Source organism: Dipodomys spectabilis, unplaced genomic scaffold (genome assembly GCF_019054845.1).
Source record: "Dipodomys spectabilis isolate Male_0828 unplaced genomic scaffold, ASM1905484v1 ptg000152l, whole genome shotgun sequence".
Classification (NCBI taxonomy): Eukaryota; Metazoa; Chordata; class Mammalia; order Rodentia; family Heteromyidae; genus Dipodomys; species Dipodomys spectabilis.
In genome coordinates, this window is record NW_024870829.1 from 4,959,101 (window position 1) to 4,981,429 (window position 22,329).

At 38.2% G+C, this 22,329-nt stretch overlaps 1 non-coding gene across 1 annotated transcript; it reads left to right on the forward strand.

The window, feature by feature from the left end:
• The first annotated feature begins 595 nt into the window (after positions 1-595).
• LOC122118457 lies at positions 596-701 on the forward strand. Its single transcript, XR_006149372.1, has one exon. It is a non-coding gene; the product is annotated as a U6 spliceosomal RNA (small nuclear RNA).
• Positions 702-22,329: the final 21,628 nt, after the last annotated feature.

The following is a 22,329-nucleotide window of genomic DNA, read 5'->3' on the forward strand; positions in this document are numbered from 1 at the left end:
TTTATCCACTAAGATGACTATTTATAGATAATCTCATCATGTGTATGTGGCTTTTATCATTATTTGTTCATCACTAACATATAACTTAAGGGAGCCCTAAAGATTTATCAGAAACTGTGTACTTAAATTCTTAACTCTTCACTCTGCTTCTTTACACAGTCTTTGCAACTTCTCATTAGCAAAGTTTCTATAAACTCTGAAATGTACATACTTAGTAGTACATGCTACCGGAAATATTATATACTTTATCGAAAAAATTTATGACCTACCAGTCTTAATTTTGCATATATAAGCAAATCCCAAAATGAAACATATTTAAATCATTAAAACTTTTAACAAACCTTAACATTTGCTGCAATGATCATTATGACAGGTGCCTTGTGTAGAATAATTGAATTCCTCCTCCTACACATCTCATGAACAACAAATATCTGGAATTATTTTGTTTTTGTCATGTCAATATTGACTTTATTCTTAAATGTGTGCTTATGTAAGAAATACATGGTTGCAAAATTTCACAATTTTTTGAACTTACTTTTTGTTGAATTGTCTAGTTTAAGACAATCAATTACACTTTATATATAAAAAATGTTCTGTGCTCAATTTGGCTGCACATACACTAAAATTGGAACATACAGAGAAGATTAGCATGGTCCCTGCACAAGGATGACACGCAAATTAATGAATCGTTCCATATTTTTACACCAACAGATGCTGGATGGGATGTGGCCAGAAGGGAAGCCTACTGCACTCTTGGTGGGAGTGTAAACTTGTTCATCCATTTTGGAAAGCGGTTTGGAGCTTCCTCAAAAGACTCCACATAGAGCTCCCCTATTACACAGCAATCCCACTTTTGGGCATTCACCCAAATGATCACAAACAAGTCCATACTAAAACTACCACCACAACAACGTTTATTGTATCATTATTTGCCATAGCTAAGATACGGAACCAACCCCGATGCCCCTCAGTAGAAGAATGGATCAAGAAAACGTTCTGTGTGTGTGTGTGTGTGTGTGTGTGTGTGTGTGTGTGTGTGTGTGTGAATGTACACTTACACAACCACTTTGGAAAGCAATCTGGTGAGTCCTCAGAAAGCTAATTATTGACCTTCCTTATGGCTCACTCATACCACTTCTAGGCATCTATTCTGAACAACAGGTACCAATATTCAAGGATACATGCACCTCCATGTTTATTGCAGCACTGTTCACAATATACAGGATATGAAAACAACCCATATGTCCCACCAGAGGTGAATGGATCCAAAAACTGTGGTAACTATACACAACGGAATATGTTCCAGCCATTAGAAAGACAAAATGATGGCATTAGCAGGGAAATCAATCAAGCTACAGGAAATCATGTTGAGCGAGGTAAGACAAAAGCAAAGAGACAAACAGCACATGGTCTCCATGGTAAGTGGATGTTAAATCCAAAATGTAAGGTGATACAACAAAATTAACAACACTTAAGAAACCAAGGACTTCCACTCATCTGGTCGAATCACTACTAAATATCCTCATTCTGCTGATCATATTTGCACACTGAAGGGAAACCAGGAAGACGACACAGAACTAGAAGGAATCAGGGAAAAACATACAACAGTGGGATCCATCACCTGCACTGGACATTGACCAAAATGAACTAAGCAACTCAATGTCACTGAAGGGAAGGAGGGAACAAGTGGGAAAGAGGGAACAGCAGACACTATACAAAACAAAGGAAATATACATATTTCAAAACAAAAAACTATACATATGGAGGAAATAACTCTATTGCAAAGCTCATAGAACTCATAAGTATTGTAGACCATGATAGACAATTTGCTCCATCAAAGTTAGAATGTGTTTGTGACTTTAACTAAGCATCACTATCCCACAATATTGTGAAATATGGGAAATTATGTAATCATTTAATCACAATAAAAACATTTGAAAAAATGATGAAGGTGGAAAACTAAGTTGCTCTAAAAAACAAAAAAGGAAAATGTTCTGTGTGTATATGTGTGTACACACACACATATACTATATATATATACATATATATGTGTATATATATTAATTCTATGCCTCCATCAGAAAGAATGACATCGCCCAATTTTTAGGAAATGGAAAGACTTGGAAAAAAATTATATTAACTGATGTAAGCCAAGTCCAAAGAAACATAGGTCCCATGGTATCCCTTATTTGCAATGACTAGTATATGTCTGGGATAAGCAGAAAAGTTGAAAAGCTATGTGTATATGACTACATAAGTAGATGTTAAGCTAAATGACCCCCAAGATAGAGACACAAGTGGTTTTTTCTTTCTTGCTGTTGTTTCTCACATATTTATAATGTACAACGTGATTTCTTTTTTTTTTAATGTGTTTCTCCCCAACAATATAACCCCTGCTTTCACTTTACTTGATGTTGGTGCACCTGCATCTTGTATATACACTTCTCTAATTTGGGGAAAGAAAGGGACAAAACAACATGCTTAAATAGGAATACAGTTTGACCCATTGTATAACAATAGATGCACAAGACAATATTTTGAAGAACGAATTTTACAATTTAGGCTGGGGACATTGGGTGGGCCTTGGAGGTGTGAGGAGTGTACTTGTGGAGGTGGAAGGGAAGGAATGGTGGGGGAAAAACAAAGGAGGAGGTAACAATGCTTGATATGAAATGTACTTATTACTTTGCTCATGTAACTATAACCATTCTGTACAGTATTTTTACAACAAAAAATGTATAAAAATGTTTTGAGATGGAAGAGTTTATTTTGCCTATTTTACCCAAATAATATCGTTAACAAATAAATTAATGCAAAACACTGATATGAAGATATTTTGAAAAAGTGAGTGTGTGTGCATTCCTGCGTGTTGGCATGCTCAGAGTTTGAAATCAGGGCTTCAAGGTCTCTCTATGTCTTTCTCTCTAGATTGGTGAGCTACTATATGAGCTACATCTCCATTCCTGGCCCTTTGTTAGTTCATTAAAATTTTTGAAAAATAATCTCATGAATTTATTTTGCCCTGATTGGCTTCCAAATGTTATCCACAGATCTCAGGCCCCTGAGTAGGTATCCCGAGTAGTTAGGATTACATGTGTGACAAACCAGCACAAGGCTTTCAGAATAATTTTGAAAGTAGAAGAAAATTTACTTCACAGTGGCCTGTTTTATCATTTCCTAGTTTTAAAGCATTTTGGAGTGATTATATGTGATTTTTTTCATTCTTGAATTCTTAAAATACAGTAAGTGATGATATTTAAAAGATTTAGTACTTTTTAAAAACGATACTGGAACTTTAAATAAAAAATAAAATAAAATATATGAGAGCAGCGATACAGGAGATGCGACTGGAGGAAATACTGTAGTATCGTAGAGTAGAAGAGCTGTGGAAAGGAGTAATTTTACATTAACATAGCAAGTAATAAACTAGCATAAAGCTTTTCAGCCTCATGTCAGTAATTAAAAAGTTTAAACAAAATGCATAATCAGCAAACCAATAGAGATAAAATAGAAAACTAAACAATTAAGATGAAGAGATGACTTAGACCAAGAATAACAAATGACACAATTAGGAAACAAAAAACAAGCTGCTGGGCTGGGAAGGTGACTCAGTGGTAGAGTGCTTGCCGTGCATGCCTGCGGCCCTGGGTTTGATTCCTCAGCACCACATAAGCAAAAAGAAACAAGCCGGAAGTGGTGCTGTGTCTCAAGTTGTACAGCGCTAGCCTTGAGCTGAAATGCTGAGGCAGAGCGCCCAGGCCCAGAGTTCAGGCCCCATGATCGGACCCAAAAAATAAAATAAAAAAAAACAAGCTAATAAGTTTAAAAATGATCACCCTTAATTCTATTGAGTTGTTTAGATCACAATTTGTTAGAAGTATAATTCAAATCAGAGTTTAATAGTATATCATTTTAATAATAGTTACTTACTGATTTCTTAATATTGAATGTTTAATATATAATTTTAATTTCAGCAGCTATAGAAAAGAAGAAAGTGAAAATAATTTTGATAATATATTTATGAATTGTAAAATTGAGAAGCATTAGAGTTTAAACAAATAACATATCATTATTGCTTCATTTCTGTAATTTAATGTAATAATTCAAAGTGTATTCTACACTTAGCACTCATCTTAACATCAAATAATAAATTATTGCACATGACTCTTGGTATTAGTTGGAAGGGTTCATCACTGTGGTAAAATTCACACCACATAGTACACGAGGGTATGACCCCTCTCATATAGCTTAAATTGTGGAAATTTGATTTCTACATGCATTTTAAATTCTTGTCTAGGTGACATCTATAAAATTATTTACAATTAGCATCAGGAAAATGGAAAATTTAGGTCAAACTGAAAATAAATCTTTGAATAACAAGTCAAGATCGAATTAGGATGAATATGAAATAGGAAACTGCTAATAATATTAGGATTAGGGTATGATTAGTGTGAGGGTTAGCCTGAATGTTGTGTTAGAAAAATGGCAAGATATTGAGTAAAACTAGAAAATATTTTAAGAAAGATGAGTTGAAGCCAAAACAGGATGTATAAATTTAATGTACTTTTGTGGCTTTTAGAATCCAAAGGCAATTGGTTCTAGGGTTAGGGTTACTTTTCTAATTTATGAACTAATGAATTAAAGGCACAATTCTTTCATTCTTACAAACAAAGACAGTCAAGAGTTGGGGAAAAAACAACTTTCTACATGAAAATGTGTCTTAAAATATTTTCCAACCAGGATTAAATAATAGTGAACAGGGTGTCATTTATTAAAATTAGGCAAGTTGATGATAAAACTTTCAAAAATATCAAAACACATAAGATTTGAACTCAGATATGTTATTGGAAAAACAGATACTTGCTCTAGCTGGGAAATTGTGTGTGTGTGTGTGTGTGTGTGTGTGTGTGTGTGTGTGTATGCACCCACCACTGGTCTTCTAATGAAGCCTGGGTCCTGTCATCAGCTTATTCTGTGGAAGTATGGCACTAAATCACGTAGCCAAAGGCTTTCTTCTGGCTTTTTAATGGTTATTTTGAGATAAATACCTCATGGATTTTACTTTCTGGACTTAATCTTCTGATCCCAAGTAATCCTTGGGTTAGTGTTATTGTGGGTGCTACCACAAAGTGACAGTTCATTAAACTGGGAGCAATATGGAAGTACTCGTGCAAGATATGAAGTAACCAGTTCATTAATGTGGGAGTAACAGGATCACATTTGATTGCCTTCAAACACATTATTTCAGATGAGTTTAACTGAAGCCCAAAGCATAATCCAAACCTATAGCCACACTGTATGAAGTAGCACATATTCATGGTGTAGAATATGTACCATGAATTGAATCCTGAATCAAAAGACTTTGTTGGGTTTGCCTCAAAGAAATAGAGTGTCATTGAAATGAAGTCCAGACTGGAGGCCTGTAGCAAGCAGGAGAGCATCTGCTTAGTGTGTGTCCAACACCTAGGACCATAAAAAAGTAGAAGAGAAAGTGTAAGAGAAAGAGGAAAGGAAAGGAGGAGGAAGGGGTAAGAGAGGAGGAAGGGATAGCAGGAGGGAGAAGAGGATCAGACAGGGAGAAAGTAGAGGTAGGAGAGAAGGAAGAGGGAAACAGGACCCTGGGGAAGAGGAGCAGGAGAGGAGACAGGAGGAGGAAGATAAATGCAGTATAACAGCAAAAATTGTCAGAAAACATGTTGCATAAATGATTTGCATGTGCATGGCAGGATTATTTTCTAATCAGAAAGACAGCTAGCACAGTGACAATATGGGTGATACCTGTTGCTCAGTCATTTTATTCTCTTTCTTCAGTGAGGAGTTCAGAAGAAATGCTGAGTTCGGTGTTTTACAGATATATTTCAGGATTTCTTTTTCATGAATCAAACAATGGAAAGAAATAAATGCAACTTCCCTTAATTAAAAAAAGAATAGAAGCTATATTTATTTGTATTACTATACATGAAGAAATCCTGGAGATTTCTGGTTAATTTAGAGGGATCCATGCAAAAATATAATACAAGAGGAAACTAAAACTGTTTTTAATGTATAATAGGTTATCATTGATGAAAAGTTTTACTGGACTTTTTTCGTTTTTTTTTATTTTTGTTTTGTTTTTGTTTTTGTTTTGTTTTTGCCAGTTGTGCATTGCTCCAAGGCTGTGCTCTGGAGCCCTTTCCAAGTCACCACGTGAAACTCCATTTCTGTAGTCCCTGTGGGTGTGGGTGCCTCCTCAAGTCACCCGTTGAGATGTGTGGCCAACTCCTTTACGGTGGATGTGCAGTGAGTGGATGTGTGTGCATGCTCCCCAGCATTGCCAGATGAGCCACGTCCACCCTTCCCACCTAACTTCCCAGTTTCAGTTGCTCTATTTCACCCAGGAGCTGGCAGCCATGGGTCTGGAGTTGAGGCCACTGCTGCCCTCTCCTCCTCCAGTTGTGCTGGTACTGGTCTTCTGTGCTCCTGAGTGCATTGCCCATCCTAGGGAGACTCTGTTCTGGGGTCACTGCCTGCCCACATGAGTGCAGTGTGAGGGACACCATTTTTGTACACTGCACAGTCCATGGGTAAAGGAAGGCTGGGTATGCAGTCTGCCCCCTTGGGGCCAGGCAGCCTAGCCGTGGTTCACCTCATTATTCTTTAAGGGGGTCTGGTTACTGGAGACATGTGTTGGACCCTCTGCCAGCTGGCTTGTGACAGCTGCAGCAGCTCAGCAACCTTGAGCCCCTTCAGCATCTCTGTGGACCTCCATTTTCTGGTCCTTGTGGACTCAGGTACAGGGCCAACCGTACATATGCCAATCAGTGTCAGAGAAGCCTGGACTTGCAGCACAACAGCTGCAGCACCGAGGGAATGAAGGCCCTCTTGCTTTGCTGTGTAGCCTCCTCCTTCGCCCTTCTGGCCTACATGGGCCCAGCTCTGGATGCCATTCTAGGGATACTCCATTTGGAGGCAATGGGGTCACCCCCTACCCTCGTTCTCCAAAGCAGGGGAAAGGACATTGCCCTGGCAATGTAGGCTGCAGAGATGGAAGGCAGGACTTAGCATCTACCCTGTCTTCCTCCCTGGCTTTGGCACCTGAGTCTGGGTTGCTTGGCTTGGTCACTAATGGAACCTTGTTGGCTACAGCCCACCGGAAAGGTCCTGCACCTGGTGCAGCAGCAATGCGGTGTCCTGGGCCCCCTTAGGGTCCCCACATGGACCTCTGATGGGTCTACTTGGGCTGGGTGTGGGTTTCATCTCAAGACTCCCATTAGGAAGTGCCACACCCCTTCCTGTTACTGCAAGCAAGAGGTGCCACATATATCTACTTTGTAACATTTTCCTTCACTGAGATAAGCAAAACTTGGAAATATAAATAAGTTTTGTAAAAACAAAATATATAACCTATATCACTTCAACCTTCTAAATCATTGTAATATTTTTATATCCAGTAGGAATTCTGTCTGTAATTACTTATTTTACATTTGAATGTAATGTATTTTGTGTTTATTTAACTATTCTAGTATAATTTCATTTGCACTACTTACAATTTTTTTCAAATTCTGAGATTCAATCACGTGTTTATGGATAAGTGTTTTGTTGTACTTTTATTTCAGTTTTCCATTATGGCCTTATGATTACAAACAATAAGATCCATTCTTGCTAGTATATAGTTCAATGATTTTGGACTAGAGACTCAAGGATGTAGTATAACATATACAGTAATGTGTATCACTTTGTTTAATACTGCTCCATAAAATAATTAATAATTCAGGTGGCAGCCACTTCATCTGGCATGCTGGTCTGTCTGGTGAAGTAGGATCCTAGTGGCAGCCTGCCCATATCGGGCCATTGCAGGCACCTCGCCTAGGGCTGTGGGAGAAGATCAGGGTGCACCTGCTGTTCAGCGAGGGCAGCAATCTGGCAGTTGCTGTGTAAATGACACAGTGTCACTGACTCACATCTAACACATGCCTGCCCCGTGGGCTTGGGACCTGAGGATCACCCCCTGGGAGCACACACACACCGTGGGGCAGGGGGCGCCTAACTAGGAAGGTGTGCAGACCAAACATAAGCCACTCTGCAGATTGGCTGGTACAGTATTTATTCTCCGTAGAGCAGTGGACAATTCTGCTCTGCTGTGGGGAGAAAACAAGACAGACCCAGGCAGGTGAAGCCAACTTTTTGTACTCAGGCTGGCAAGTAAACTTTCCTCCATGCACTTTCCAGCAGGCTCAGGAAGCCCTTCCATGCTCCTTGTCCATGGAGTAGCAGCCAGGGACACTCAAGTCTGGTACTCCTGGCTGCTCTTTTGGGTTTGTTTTTTAATTTATACAGACAGCCCCTCCCTCAAACAGCAGAGGTATTCTGGGTATTGTAAAACGTTCTGCATCTGAGCATTCCCAATGTTTGGTTTTTGTATTGTTTCTTGTAAATGCTTTGTGAAATTTGTGTTTTAGGTGTTGAGGTGCGAGCGAAGGAGCCAGATTATGAACATAGTTTCCTACCAGTCTTTCATTTATAAATGAAAACAGATTCTCTATAAAAATGCTTACCAGGAAATAACTTGAGAGGGGAAAAAAAAGGCTGCTTTCTCATAAGATCAAAATCTGCTAGTTTTAAATGCATGTTTTATGCGCTCAAAATACAATTAAGTAACTCACTCTCTTGGAACAATTGTCCAGAGCTAAGAGTTAAGTGTCTGGGAGCTAGAGGCAGGGTGTTTGTGAGCTTTATCCAAAGGGAGGAAAGAAAGTAAAAATTCATAAATAACTTTGTAGAATCAAGGTGGCAATACAATATGAGAATCACAATAAACTTCTTTGCTATTTGGGCTCTTTTATTCTTCTATATGAATTTTTGGATTGCGTCTTTTATTTCATTGAAGAGTGACATTGGGATGTTGGTAGGTATCACATTGAATTTGGATATAGCCTTTGGCAATATTGCCATTTTCATGATGTTAATCCTCCCAATCCAGGAGAATGGGAAGTTTCCCACTTCCATAGCTCTGCTTTAATTTTCCTTTTCTGGTTTTTAAAGTTCCCATCATAGAGGTCCTTCACCTCTTAAGTTAACTCCTAGGTATTTTATTTTTGTGTGGCTAGTAAAAAGGGGTTGCTTTCCTAATTTCAGCTGCACTCTTATCGTTAATGGAATACAGGAAAGCCTTTATTTTCTGAGGGTTAATTTTATATTCTGCTAGTTTGCCAAAGTTTCTGATCAGCTCAAGTAACTTGGGAATGGAGTCCATGGGTTTCATTAAATACAAGAGCATGTCATCTTCAAAGACGGAGTGTTTTACTTCATCTTTTGCTATTTGGATCCCTTTAAGATTGCATCTTATCTTATTGCCCCAGCTAGCATTCTAATACTAAGTTGAAAAGAAGTGGAGAGAGCAAATATCCTTATCTTATTCCTGAATTTATAAGAAATGGGTTTACCTTCTCACCATTAAGTATAATGCTGGCTGTAGGTTTGTCAATTCTTAGCAGAAAGAACAGCACTAGAGCAATATTAGTTCCAAATTTCAAACGCTACTAAAAAGCCATAGTAATAAGAACAGCTTGGTTCTGGCACAAGAACAGACTTGAGGACCAACGGAATAGGACTGAAGACTCAGAAATTAACCCCCTGACCGATAGCCACCCAATCTTTGACAAGGGATCTAAAAAAAGAGAATGGAAGAAAGACAGCCTTTTGAGTAAATGGTGTGGGCAAAATTGGTTAAACACCTGTTAAACTAAAGCTGCATCTGTATATATCACCCTGCACAAGAATCAACTCCAAATGGATCAAAGACCTCAAAATAAAAGAGGACACCATGAAAACACTACATGAAGGAATAGGATAAAATCTAGGGCTTTTTAACACATACCGAAATTTTCTTAATAGAGAGCCAGATACAAAGAGTAAAGAAAAATAAGTTAAAGAATTCATTCCTTAATTCATCTCTTTATGAAACAAGTAATTTACTATTACAGGATGAGATGGAATTATAAATTCCGAGTGTTGATAGAGTCTGTATGTAATAAACATATTACAATGGTCAAGAAAAAAGAAATCAAAGAAAGGTTGGACAAATGGGATTGCATGAAACATGAGAGCTTCTGCAAGACAAAGTTCATAGATAGCAATATCAATAGAAAGCACACATTCTGGGAGAAGATCTTCACAAGTTATAAAATGGACAAGGTCTTATATGTAAAATGTACTTAGGACTCAAAAAATTAAATCCCCCAACATCAAATCCTCAGAGATACAACTGCTCAATAATTAAGTGGGCTAAAAACTTAAAGAGAGACTTCTCTGAAGAGGAAATAAAAATGGCCATTAGATACATGAAGAAATGCTCAACTATTCTAGCCACAAAAGAAATGCAAATCAAGAGAATATTGCGATTGTACCTTACTCTAGTTAGAATGGCTATAATCAAGAATTTTTTTTTTCTGTTTATGTGGTGCAGAGGAATCGAACCCAGGGCCTCATGCATACAATGCAAAACACTCTACTCCTGAGTCACTTTCCCGGCCCCTAATCAAGAAATTTAATAACAACACCTTAGAGGGTATGTGGCTAAAACAGAACCCTATTTCATTGATGGTGGGAGTGTAAACTTGTTTAACCACTTTGGAAAGCAGTATGGAAGTTCTTCAAAAGACTCCATGTAAAGTTCCCCTATGTCCCAGCAATCCCACTTTTGGGCATTTAGGCATTTACCCAAATGACCACAAACAAAGTCATACCAAAGTTGCCTGTGCAAGCATGTTTATGGAAACAACCTCGATGCTCCTCAGTTCATGAATGGATCAAGAAAATGTGATACACAAACACACACACACACACACACACACACACACACACAATGACACACACACAATGGAATTCTATGCTTCTATTAGAAAGAATGAGATTGTCACATTTGTTAGGAAATGGAAAGACTTGGTAAATATTATATTAAGTGAAGTAAGCCAGGCCCAAAGAAACATATGTCCCATGGTTTCCCTTGTTTGCAAGGACTAGTACATGTCTAGGACAAGCAGAGAAGATCAAAGGCTATGGACATATAACCATATAAGGTGACATTAAGTGAAAGGTACCCCAAGTCAGACACACAAGTGATTTTTCTTTCTTGTTTTTGTTTTTAATATACTTATAATGCGCTATGTGATTCTTTTGTAAGTTCATCCCCCCATGGTATATCCCATGGTAAAATCCCTGTTTTCACTGTATTTGTTTCCAGTGTTCTGCACCTTATATACATATTTTGTAATTTGGGAAGTAGAAATGTTGTAGCAGAATGCAGAAATGGGGATGCAGGTTGACCCATTGTGATTATGAGATGTACAGGACACTGTGTTGAAAATGAATTTACAATGTAGAGTAATGGTCAATGAGGGAGGAGTTGGAGAGTTGGGGAGGGAAAGGGTTGTAGGGGAAAAACAAAGGAGGAGGTAACAATGCTCAATAGGAAATGTACTCATTACCTTACTCATGTAACTGTAAACTCTCTGTATAGTATTTTTACAATAAAAAATATAAAACACTCTTCCTGGTATAGATTTCCAGTGCTGCCCAAGGCATTGCATTTTTTACCTTTTCTGGCTGTGGTTAGGTCCATCTGCCTAATGGATCAGTACTCTTCAAGGCTTCTTGGTCCTGAAGTGGGACTTGGATTATCCAGTGACGTTTGGAACTAGGCCAAGGACAGGACAAAACCACTTCCAGGGCATTGCTTCTTCATTCCCCTCCCCCCACCATGCAACTAGGATTGCAAGCAGAATTTCTCTGAATTCGACTCCAGAAAACAATCACTGAACCAAAAGGCAAGGTCACCAAACACATCCCCTCCTCCCCCCAATTCCTCCTTTCTTCCTCCTTGGTAAAGTACAAAATAATTTTGTAGGTTTTGGCAAACACACAAATTGCCCACTACCTCCCCTTTTAAACTAGGCTTAAAGTCACTAAGCATTTACACTGATAATGCCGCACTCATTATTCTGGACAACAACTTCAGGTTGTTTGATGCTTTAATTTGTTGTTGGTGGTGGTGGTGGTATAAGGGCCTCAAATCTGGGTCTAGCTGTTATACCTGATGAGCTTTTCAGCTCAAGGCTAGTGCACTACCACTTGAGCCACAGAGCCATTTCCACATTTTTCTGCTTATGTGGTGCTGAGGAATTAAACCCAGGACCTTATGTATTCAGGACAAGTACTCTACCACTGAGTCTCCTTCCCAGCCTTAATGCTTCAATTCTTTAAATTGTATTTTTGTCAGTCCTGTGGTTTAATCTCAGGGTATTAACATATTCCTGAGTTCTTCAGCTCAAGTGGAGCCCTCTACCACTTGAGCCACAGTGCCAATTTCTGTTTTCAGATAAGCGTCTTTCAGATATTCCTGCCAGGGTTTGCTTTGATCAGTGAATTTTTAAATTATATTTCTTCTATGTATTTATTGGAATATTGCAGTTTATCTGAAATTTAAAGTTTTCTGTAAAATTCTGTCTTCAAGTATTCCAATAGTATTAAATATTACATTTACAATCTATGCTGTAGCAATACATTTTGAAATTATTATGTTAAGATGAAATTCTTGTTGTTTGTAGAAAAATCCCATTAAAGTACAATTGGGAAATATGCTTATTTCAGCAGCCTTGAGTCTCCTTCTTATTTACTTATTTGTGAAAATACCATATAGAGGGGCAACAATTACATGGGCAAGATAATGAGTACATTACTCATCAACCATTATTGCCTCTTCCTTTGTTTCCCCTTCCCATCTGTTCTCATCTGCCCACCCCCCCCCCCTTACTCTCCAGACACCCCTTTGCCATCCCCCACTCTCGCCGGCCAAGGTGTAAAGTTCGTTTTTCTTTTATTTTTTATTTGTTTATTTTTTTATAGTGAGAATACCAACAGACAAGTTACAATTACATGGGCAAGATAACGAGTACATTTCTTACCAAGCACTGTTGCTGCCACTTTGTTTCCCCTTCCCATCCCTTTCCATACTACCCCCTCCCTCCATCCGACCCTCCCCCCACCCCCCATCAAAGCTGTAAAGTTCAGTTTTCGACCTAACGACTTGTATATCTCATTGTTGCAATGGGTCCACCTGTATCCCGAGTTAAAAGATTAGTTTTTTCCCTTCTCCTCCACAAATTATACCAACATCAAATACCGTGAAAGCAGGGTCTTTACTGTGGGGGAGGGACATGCAAAGCAATATAGAAATCATCTTATAAATATGTTAGAAACAATCCCAAGGGGAAAAAAAAATCATTGAATCCTTATCTTGTGGTTCATTTCACCCAACCTCAACTTGTCTGACCTTTTCGGCTTATCTCAGACATATACTGGTTATTGTAAATAAAGGAAACCATGGGACCTATGTTTCTTTGGGACTGGTTTATTACCTTAATATAAATTTTTCCATGTCTTTCCATTTCCTAACAAATGGGGCAATGTCATTCTTTCAGATAGAGGCATAGAATTCCATTGTGTGTGTGTGTGTGTGTGTGTATATATATATGTGTGTGTGTGTGTGTGTGTGTGTGTGTGTGTGTGTGTGTATACCACATTTTATTGATCCATGCATATACTGAGGGGTATCTGGTTTGGTTCCATATGTTAGCTATGGTAAATAACGGTTCAATAAGCATAATTGTGCTGGTAGCTTTAATATGGTCTTGTTTGTGACCATTTGGGTAAATGCCCAAAAGTCGGATTGCTGGGTCATAGGGGAGCTCTATGTGGAATCTTTTGAGGAACCTCCATACTACTTTCCAAAGTGGTCGAACAAGTTTACATGCCCACAAACAATGCAATAAATTTCCCTTATGCCCACATCCCCTCTAGCATCTGTTGTTATTAGAGTTCTTCATTATAGCCATTCTAACTGGGGTGAGGTGGTATCTCAATGTTGTTTTGATTTGCATTTCTGTTATGGCTAGAGAGGTTGAGCATTTCTTCATGTGTATATTGGCCATCCTTCTTTCATCTTCAGAGGAGTTTCTCTTTAAGTCTTTTTTTTTTCTTTTTTATTTTATTTTATTTTATTTTATTTGAAAACATACTCTACAGAGGGGTTACAATTACATGGGCAGGAAAATGCATACATTTCTTACCAAGCATTGCAGCCTCCTCCTTTGTTTACCCTTCACCTCCCTTCCCAGCCTCCCCCCTCCCCCCCACCCAATCATAACCCCCTTCCCTCCCCCCCACCGACATTGTAAAGCTGGTTTTGACATGACATTTTGTACTTCTCATTGTTGCAACAGGTCCACCTGAATCCTTAAACGACTTGTTTGTCCCCGTCTCCTCCACATGTTATACTGACATCAAATATAGTGAAAGCGGGGGTTACACTGTGGGGGAGGGACATACAAAGCAACAAAGAAATAATCTTATAAATGCGTTAGAAACACATGCATGAATGAAACAAAAACATTAAAATACATATTTGAGGGTTCGTTTTCCTAACATCACATTCTCTGACTTTTTCCGCTTGACTCATACCTAATACTAGATATTGCAAATAAGGGAAACCATGGGACCTATGTTTCTTTGGGCCTGGCTTACTTCACTTAATATAATTTTTTCCAAGCCTTTCCATTTCCTAACAAATGGGGCACTGCCATTCTTTCTGATGGAGGCATAGAATTCCATTGTGTATATATACCACATCTTCTTGATCCATTCATCTACTGAGGGGCATCTGGGTTGGTTCCATATCTTAGCTATGGTAAATAATGCTGCAATAAACATAGTTGTGCTGGTAGCTTTAGTGTGGCCTTGTTTGTGGTCATTTGGGTAAATGCCCAAAAGTGGGATTGCTGGGTCATTGGGGAGTTCTATGTGGAGTCTTTTGAGGAACCTCCATACTGCTTTGCAAAGTGGTTGAACAAGTTTACATTCCCACCAACAATGAAGTAAGGTTCCTTTCTGTCCACATCCCCTCCAGCATCTGTTGTTGTTAGAGTTCTTGATTTTTGCTGTTCTAACTGGAGTGAGGTGATATCTCAATGTTGTTTTGATTTGCATTTCTTTTATGGCTAGGAATGTTGAACATTTCTTCATGTGTCTATTGGCCATCCTTCTTTCTTCTTCAGAGAAGCTTCTCTTTAGGTCTTTCACCCACTTACTTATTGGGCAGTTGTTTCTTTGAGGATTTGTTGTTGGGTGGTTTAATTTTTTGGGTTCCAAGTATATTTTAGATATGAGACCCTTGTCCGTTGTATGGCTAGTAAAGATCTTCTCCCAATCCGTGGGCTTTCTATTGATCTTGCTAGCTATGTCATTTGCCCTGCAGAAGCTCTGCAACCTTATACAATCCCATTTGTCCAACCTTTCTTTGATTTGTTGTGTTTCCGGGTCTCTATTCAGAAAATTTCGGCCTGAGCCGAGGAGACCCAGGGTTTCTCCTATTCCATCCTCTAATGTTTTCAGAGTGTCTGCTTTGAGTTCAAGGTCTTTGATCCATTTGGAGTTGATTCTGGTGCAGGGTGATATATAAGGATCTAGCTTTAGTTTTCTACATGTAGTTAACCAGTTTTGCCAGCACCATTTACTGAAGAGGCTGTCTGTCTTCCATTCAATTGTTTTAGCTCCCTTATCGAAGATTAGATGGCTATAGGTCTGTAGGTTCATTTCTGGGTTTTCAATTCTATTCCATTGGTCCTGAGGTCTGTTCTTATGCCAATACCAAGCTGTTTTAATTACTATGGCTTTATAGTAGAGTTTGAAATTTGGTATTGATATTCCTCCAGCAGTGTTCTTTCCGTTGAGGAGCGTTTTTGCTATTCGGGGTCTTTTATTGTTCCATATCATACACCACGATCAAACAGGATTCATTTCAGGGATGCAAAGCTGGTTCAATATACGCAAATCAATTAATATTATTCATCACATCAACAGGAGCAAGAATAAGAACCACATGGTTATCTCAATAGACGCAGTAAAAGCATTCGACAAGATCCAACACCCCTTTATGATGAAGGTTTTGGAAAAATTAGGAATCCATGGAACATTCCTCAGTACAATAAAGGCTGTATATGACAGCCAGCATTATACTCAATGGTGAAAAACTAAAGCCATTTCCTCTTAACTCAGGAACAAGACAAGGATGCCCACTCTCTCCACTTCTCTTCAATCTAGTGTTAGAATGCCTAGCTACAGCAATAAGACAAGATGCAGACATAAAGGGGATCCAAATAGGGAAAGAAGAAATAAAACTCTCCCTCTTTGCAGATGACATGATCTTGTATTTAAAGAATCCCATAGACTCCACTCCCAAATTACTTAAGCTGATTCAAAACTTTATCAAAGTAGCAGGTTATAAAATTAACCCCCAAAAATCCATGGCTTTTCTGTATGCCAACAATGAGAAAAGTGTGGCTGAAATTAGGAAAGCAACTCCATTTGTAATAGCCCCACAAAAAATAAAATACCTAGGAATTAACTTAACTAAAGAAGTGAAGGACCTCTATGATGAAAACTTTAAAATCTTGAAAAAGGAAATGAACACAGAACTTAAAAAATGGCAAAACCTCACATGCTCCTGGATTGGAAAGATTAACATTGTGAAAATGGCAATACTTCCCAAGGCTATCTACAAATTCAACGCAATACCTATCAAAATTCCACCCTCATTCTTCAAGGAAATAGAAGAGGCAATCTCTTTAAGTCTTTAGCCCACTTATTTATTTGGCAGGTTTTTCTTTAAGGATTTGTTGTTGGGGGATTTAATTTTTTTGAGTTCCAGGTATATTTTAGATGTGGGACCCTTGTCTGTTGTATGGTAGTGAAGAGCTTCTCCCAATCAATGGTCTTTCAATTGATTTTGCTAGCTATGTCCTTTGCCACGCAGAAGCTCTGCAATTTCATGCTATCCCATTTGTCCAACATTTCTTTGATTTGTTGTAATTCTGGGTCTCTATTAAGAAAATTTAAGCTTGTGCAAAGGAGACCTACTGTTTCCCCTATTCCATTCTTTAATGTTTTCAGAGTGTCTGTTTGACTCCGAGGTCTTTGACCCATTTGAAGTTCATTCTGGTGCAGGATGATATATAAAGATCTAACTTTAGTTTTCTACAAGTAGTTAACCATTATTGAAAACACCATTTACTGAGGAGATTGTGTCTCTTCCTTTCCAATTTTTTAGCTCTCTTATCGAACATTAGATGTCTTTAGGCCTATTGATTCATTTCTGAGCTTTCATGTCTAGTCCATTGGTCCTATGGGCTATTCTTGGGACAGTACCAAGCTGTTTTAATTACTATGGCTTTGTAGAAGAGTTTGAAATTTGGTATTGATATTCCTCCAGCACTGTTGTTTCCATTAAATATCGTTTTTGCTATTCAGGGTATTTTATTTTTCCATGTGAATTTTTGGATCACCTCTTCTTTTTACTAAAAGACTGAGGCTGCAATATTGATAGGTATCATATTGAATTTGTAGATAGAGTTGGGAAGTATTGCGATTATTACGATGTTGATCTTTCCAATCCAGGAGCATTGGAGTTTTTGCCACTTTCTAAGTTCGGTTTTGATTTCCTTTTTCAGGTTTTTAAAGTTTTCATCATTGAGGTCCTTTTTTCTTTGTTAAGTCTTAGGTATTTTAATTTTTGTGGGGCTATTACAAATGGAGTTGCTTTCCTGATTTCAATCATATTTTTCTCATTGTTGGCATACAGAAAAGCCATTGTTTTTTCCAGGGTTAATTTTATACCCTGCTACTTTGTCAAAGTTTTGAATCAGCTTGAATAATTTGGGAGTGGAGTCCGTGGGATTCTTTAAATCCAAGTTCATGTAATCTGCAAAGAGGTAGAGATTCTTCTTTCCCTTTTTGGATTCCCTTTTATATTTGAATCTTATCTTATTGCTGTAGCTAGGCATTCTAATCCTAGTTTGAAGGGAAGTATAGTGAGTGGACATCTTTATCTCATTCCTTAGTTAAGAGGAAATACCTTTATTTTTTCACCATTAAGTAAAATGCTGGAAGTAGGTTTGTCATATGCATCCTTTATTGTATTGAGGAATGTTCCCTGAATTCCTAATTTTTCCAGAACCTTCATCATAAAAGGGTGTTCTATCTTGTCAAATCCTTTTTCTGCATCTATTGAGGTAAACATGTGGTTCCTATCCTTGCTCTTGTTGATGTGATTTATTGTATTAATTGGTTTGCGTATATTGAAGCAGATTTACATCCCTGAAATTAATCCTGTTTGATCATGTTGTATGATTTTTTTGGATGAATTGTGAAAGTCGATTCACCAAAATTTTGTTGAGAAGTTTTGCATTAATCTTCATCAAAGAAATGGATCTATAGTTCTCTTTCTTTCATGAGTCCCTGCCTAGTTTGGGGATGAGGTTTATGATGGCTTCATAGAATGACTTCGGTAGTGAACTTTTTCTTTCAATTTCATTGAAGACTTGAAGGAGTATTGATGTGAGCTCTGCTTTGAAGGCCTTGTAGATTTCCGCTGTAAAACTATCTCGTCCCGGGCTTTTCTTAGATGGGAGGTCTCTTATTGCTATTTCTATTTCATTGCTTATTATGGGCCAGTTAAGATGGTTTAACTCATCTTGGTTTAGTTTCGGCATGTCTATATTTACTAGGAAATAGTACATTTCTAACAAGTTCTCAAACTTATTAGCCTAAAGGTTTGAGAAGTATTCCTTATAATATACTGAATCTTTGTTGTTTCTGTGGTGAAGTTTCCATTCTCATCTCTGAGTTTATTTATTTGAGTGTGTTTTCTTATTCTTCTAATAAGATTTGTTAAGGGTCTGTCAATTTGTTAATTTTTCAAAGAACTAACTCTGTTTTGTTGATTCTTTCTATGCTTTTTGAATTCTAATTGATTTAATTTTGATTTAATGTTAATTATTTCTTCCCATGTACTGGATTGGGGTTTATCTTGCTACTCTTTTTCAATGAGGCTCTGATGTCTCACTAAATTGTTAGTTTCAGATCACTCCAATTTGTTGATGCCTCTGAGTACTGCATATGCTGTGTCCCAGAGGAGCTGTTATTGTGAGTGTTCATTTTTGTCGAATATTATAAACATTTGAATTTCGTTTATGATCTCTTCCATGACTCACTGGTGATTCAACAGTGTGCTGTTCAGCCTCCATGTGTTACAGGACTTCCATTGGTGGCTTTTGGTGTGGGGTTCTAATTTTATTCCCTTGTGGTCTGAGAGAATGCAAGGTATAACTTCAATGTTTTTGGATTGGGACAAGTTTGCTTTGTGACCTAAATGTTGTCTATTTTGGAAAACGTTCCCTGTGCTGCTGAGAAAAACGTGTATTCTGATGTTGCTGGGTGAAATATTCGGTAGATGTCTGTTAAATTTAGGTGATCTATGCAGTTTTTCATATCCGTGGTTTCTCTGTTGATTTTTTGCCAAGTTGATATATCTAGTGGGGAGAGTGTGTGTCCCAACAATTAATATCTTTGGATCTATAGGAGATGTGAGAAAAAGTACATTTTCTAGGATAAATTTGGTTGATCTTGTGGGGAATAGATATTTAGAATTGTAATATCCTCCTGAAGGAGAGATCCCTTAATAAGTATATAGAGACCTTCTTTATCTCTTCTCACCAATTTTAATTTCAAATCTATTTAACTGATATTAGGATTGCAACTCCTTCCTGTTTATGAGGCCGTTTGCTTGTTAGATTTTGTTCTAACCTTTCACTTTAAACATGTGTTTGTTTTTATGAGCACGTTGTGACTCCTGAATACAGCAGACAGAAGGATTTTTTTTAATCCAACTAGACAGTCTATGTTGCTTAATTTTATTGTTAAGTTCGTTAATGTTGGGAGATAGTACTGAGAGACATTTGTTAGTTTTTGCCATTTTATGCACCTTCTTGGGGGCTGCACTAACTGGGTTCTTCCTATGGTTCTTGGATTCTCAATTTGGGTGCAGTTTCTTACCCTTTATTTTGGTCCTGTTGGTTTTCTCTGTGTAGGACATCTTTAAGTAACTTTTGTAGGGCTGGTTTGGTAGAGATATATTGTTTCACTTTTTCTTTGGTATGGAAAATTTTTATTTGTCCTTCAGGCATGAAGGAGAGTATAGCTGGGTACAGTATTCTTGGTTGATAGTTGTTTGTCTTTAGGGCATGGCATACATCATTCCAGGCTCTTCTTGCTTTAATTGTCTCTGCTGAGAAATCTGAGGTGATTCTAATTGGTTTCCCTTATAGGTGATTGATCTTTTCTCCTTGACAACTTTAAGGATCTTTTCCTTGGTCTGAATTGATCCTGTGGATATTATAATGTGGAGTTGTGATATCTTTTTCTGGTCTGGTCTATTTTGGGTTCTAAAAACTTCTTGTATCTCTATAGGCCTATCTTTTTGCATCTTTGGGAAGTTTTCTGCTAGGATCCTGTGAAACAAATTTCCTAGACCTTCTGTTTCTAGGGGATCCTCTACACCTATTATCCTCATTAGGCTTTCTGATGGTGTCTTCCAAATGTTGAATAGATCTATCATATTTCTTGGATTTGTCTTTGATAGATGGATGTTCTTCCTCTATAATATATAGGCTGTCTTCAATCCCCGAGTTTTAGTCTTCTGCATGGTCTAATCTACTGTCAAGAAATTTTATCACTCACAAAGCCTCCTGAAAAACGTCTCCAAACAATTGTGACTACATCATGCTCTGCTGGAAACCCCACCTCCACCCTAACACACTTCCCAAAGTCCTGCCATTCTCCATTAGAAACCCCGTCCCTTACTAGCTTATGTCTTCCTAGTACCACCCAGCCCTCTCAAAGTCAGACCCTGAAAAGCCACTCCCTCATAGCTCCACATTCCTGCTCCAGAATCCCCACCTTCGGTCAACCTTTTGCCTCCATTCCCTGCCCTGCCTTATGAGAAACCTCACCCTACATATCCCACAAGGTCTCACAGTGTTCCACCAGATCCCCTCCTCTAAGTAACCTCCTCCATTGTAGCCTTGTTCTTCCTTCTCAAAGCCTTGCCCCAAACAGCCTCCTCCCCAGTGACCCCACCTTCTTCCAATGAAAACCTGTGCACCTGCCAGCTTCCATCCTAAATCCCGCCTACTCCACAAAAGATCCCTTCCCTAACAAGTCTAGTCCTTCCTGTTCCCTCCCTGATGTCTCAAAGCCCTACACACACTGGCCTTCGCCCTCAAAACCCTGTCCTGTTCCACCATACAGGCTGTGCCAATACCATCTCCTCCTTAAACCAGACAGAGCCCCACCAGAAAACACATACCACCTCATCCATGAAGGTCTCATATAGTAACTTTTATTACAAAGGGATTTTGAACATAAAAACTGGGGAAATAAAAGTTCCGGCCTCCAGCTGGGCTCAGTCACAGAGAAGGATTTGTGCCTGGTTTTGACTTTTCAGCTAGTCCTGACAATGTAAAGTGCTCTTGTCTAAAACTGGATAAAAATCAGACCAGTTTAATTTCAGGTGACTCCCCAACCCCAGCCTTCCTCCAACAGAAGAGATTCAAAAGACCAATTTTTGAAATGCCTTCCTAAATAAGCAAGCCCTGGGAAAATGAAGCTCAACAAAGTTACTTAGATTAAAATAAATACTATCTTAAATTTTTCTTTCAAAACTTCAAAATGTACATATGATTGATTTTGATTTTTGCATGCTTAAAAATCTGAGTGTGTTTGTATGTGTTTGTGAACATGTTTATGATAGAAATGGTCAGCATGCTGTAACAATGGGCTGAGTTTAAGTTTAAAGTTCAAAAGATTATGAGATTTGATCATTACTAAAAATTTTTAAAGCATTTTCACATTTTTAAAATGGATTTCGAAGGATTCTTTAACTTAAAAATTAGAAAATCTGGTATTTTAGAATGCATAAGGCTGTTTACACTGTAATCAAGATATCTGGCTTAACAAAAAAGGAGAAATTGAGAAGCCAACATAAGACCTATCTTTAGGAGTGAAGGGTGAACAAGCAGAAGTGCAGTTCAGCTGGTCATGCATGGTGAAACAGGCCCTGGGAAGAGTCCACGCATGGTGAAAGAGGGCAAGCTGGCACAAACGCAGTTCAACTAACCCTAAAGTGTCAGATTGGATGTATGCCCATTCCACAGGAAGGGCCAAGTGGCCCATGTTTATTCTGCCCCTTTTCCCTACAGATAGACACTGGAAACATGATGGCAAAAATGAGTGATGTGAAGATCTGATTAACATTGCTAAAACTGCCCTTTGGATGTGTTAAAATTAAGAAGGCCTTAAAAAGAGGTTTAAAAAGTTTATTTGTATAATGTGGTTTGCTCTCAATGATATTCTGCCATTGGATATGTTATTTTTAAGGCATAAAGTTGTTAAGTCTACCTT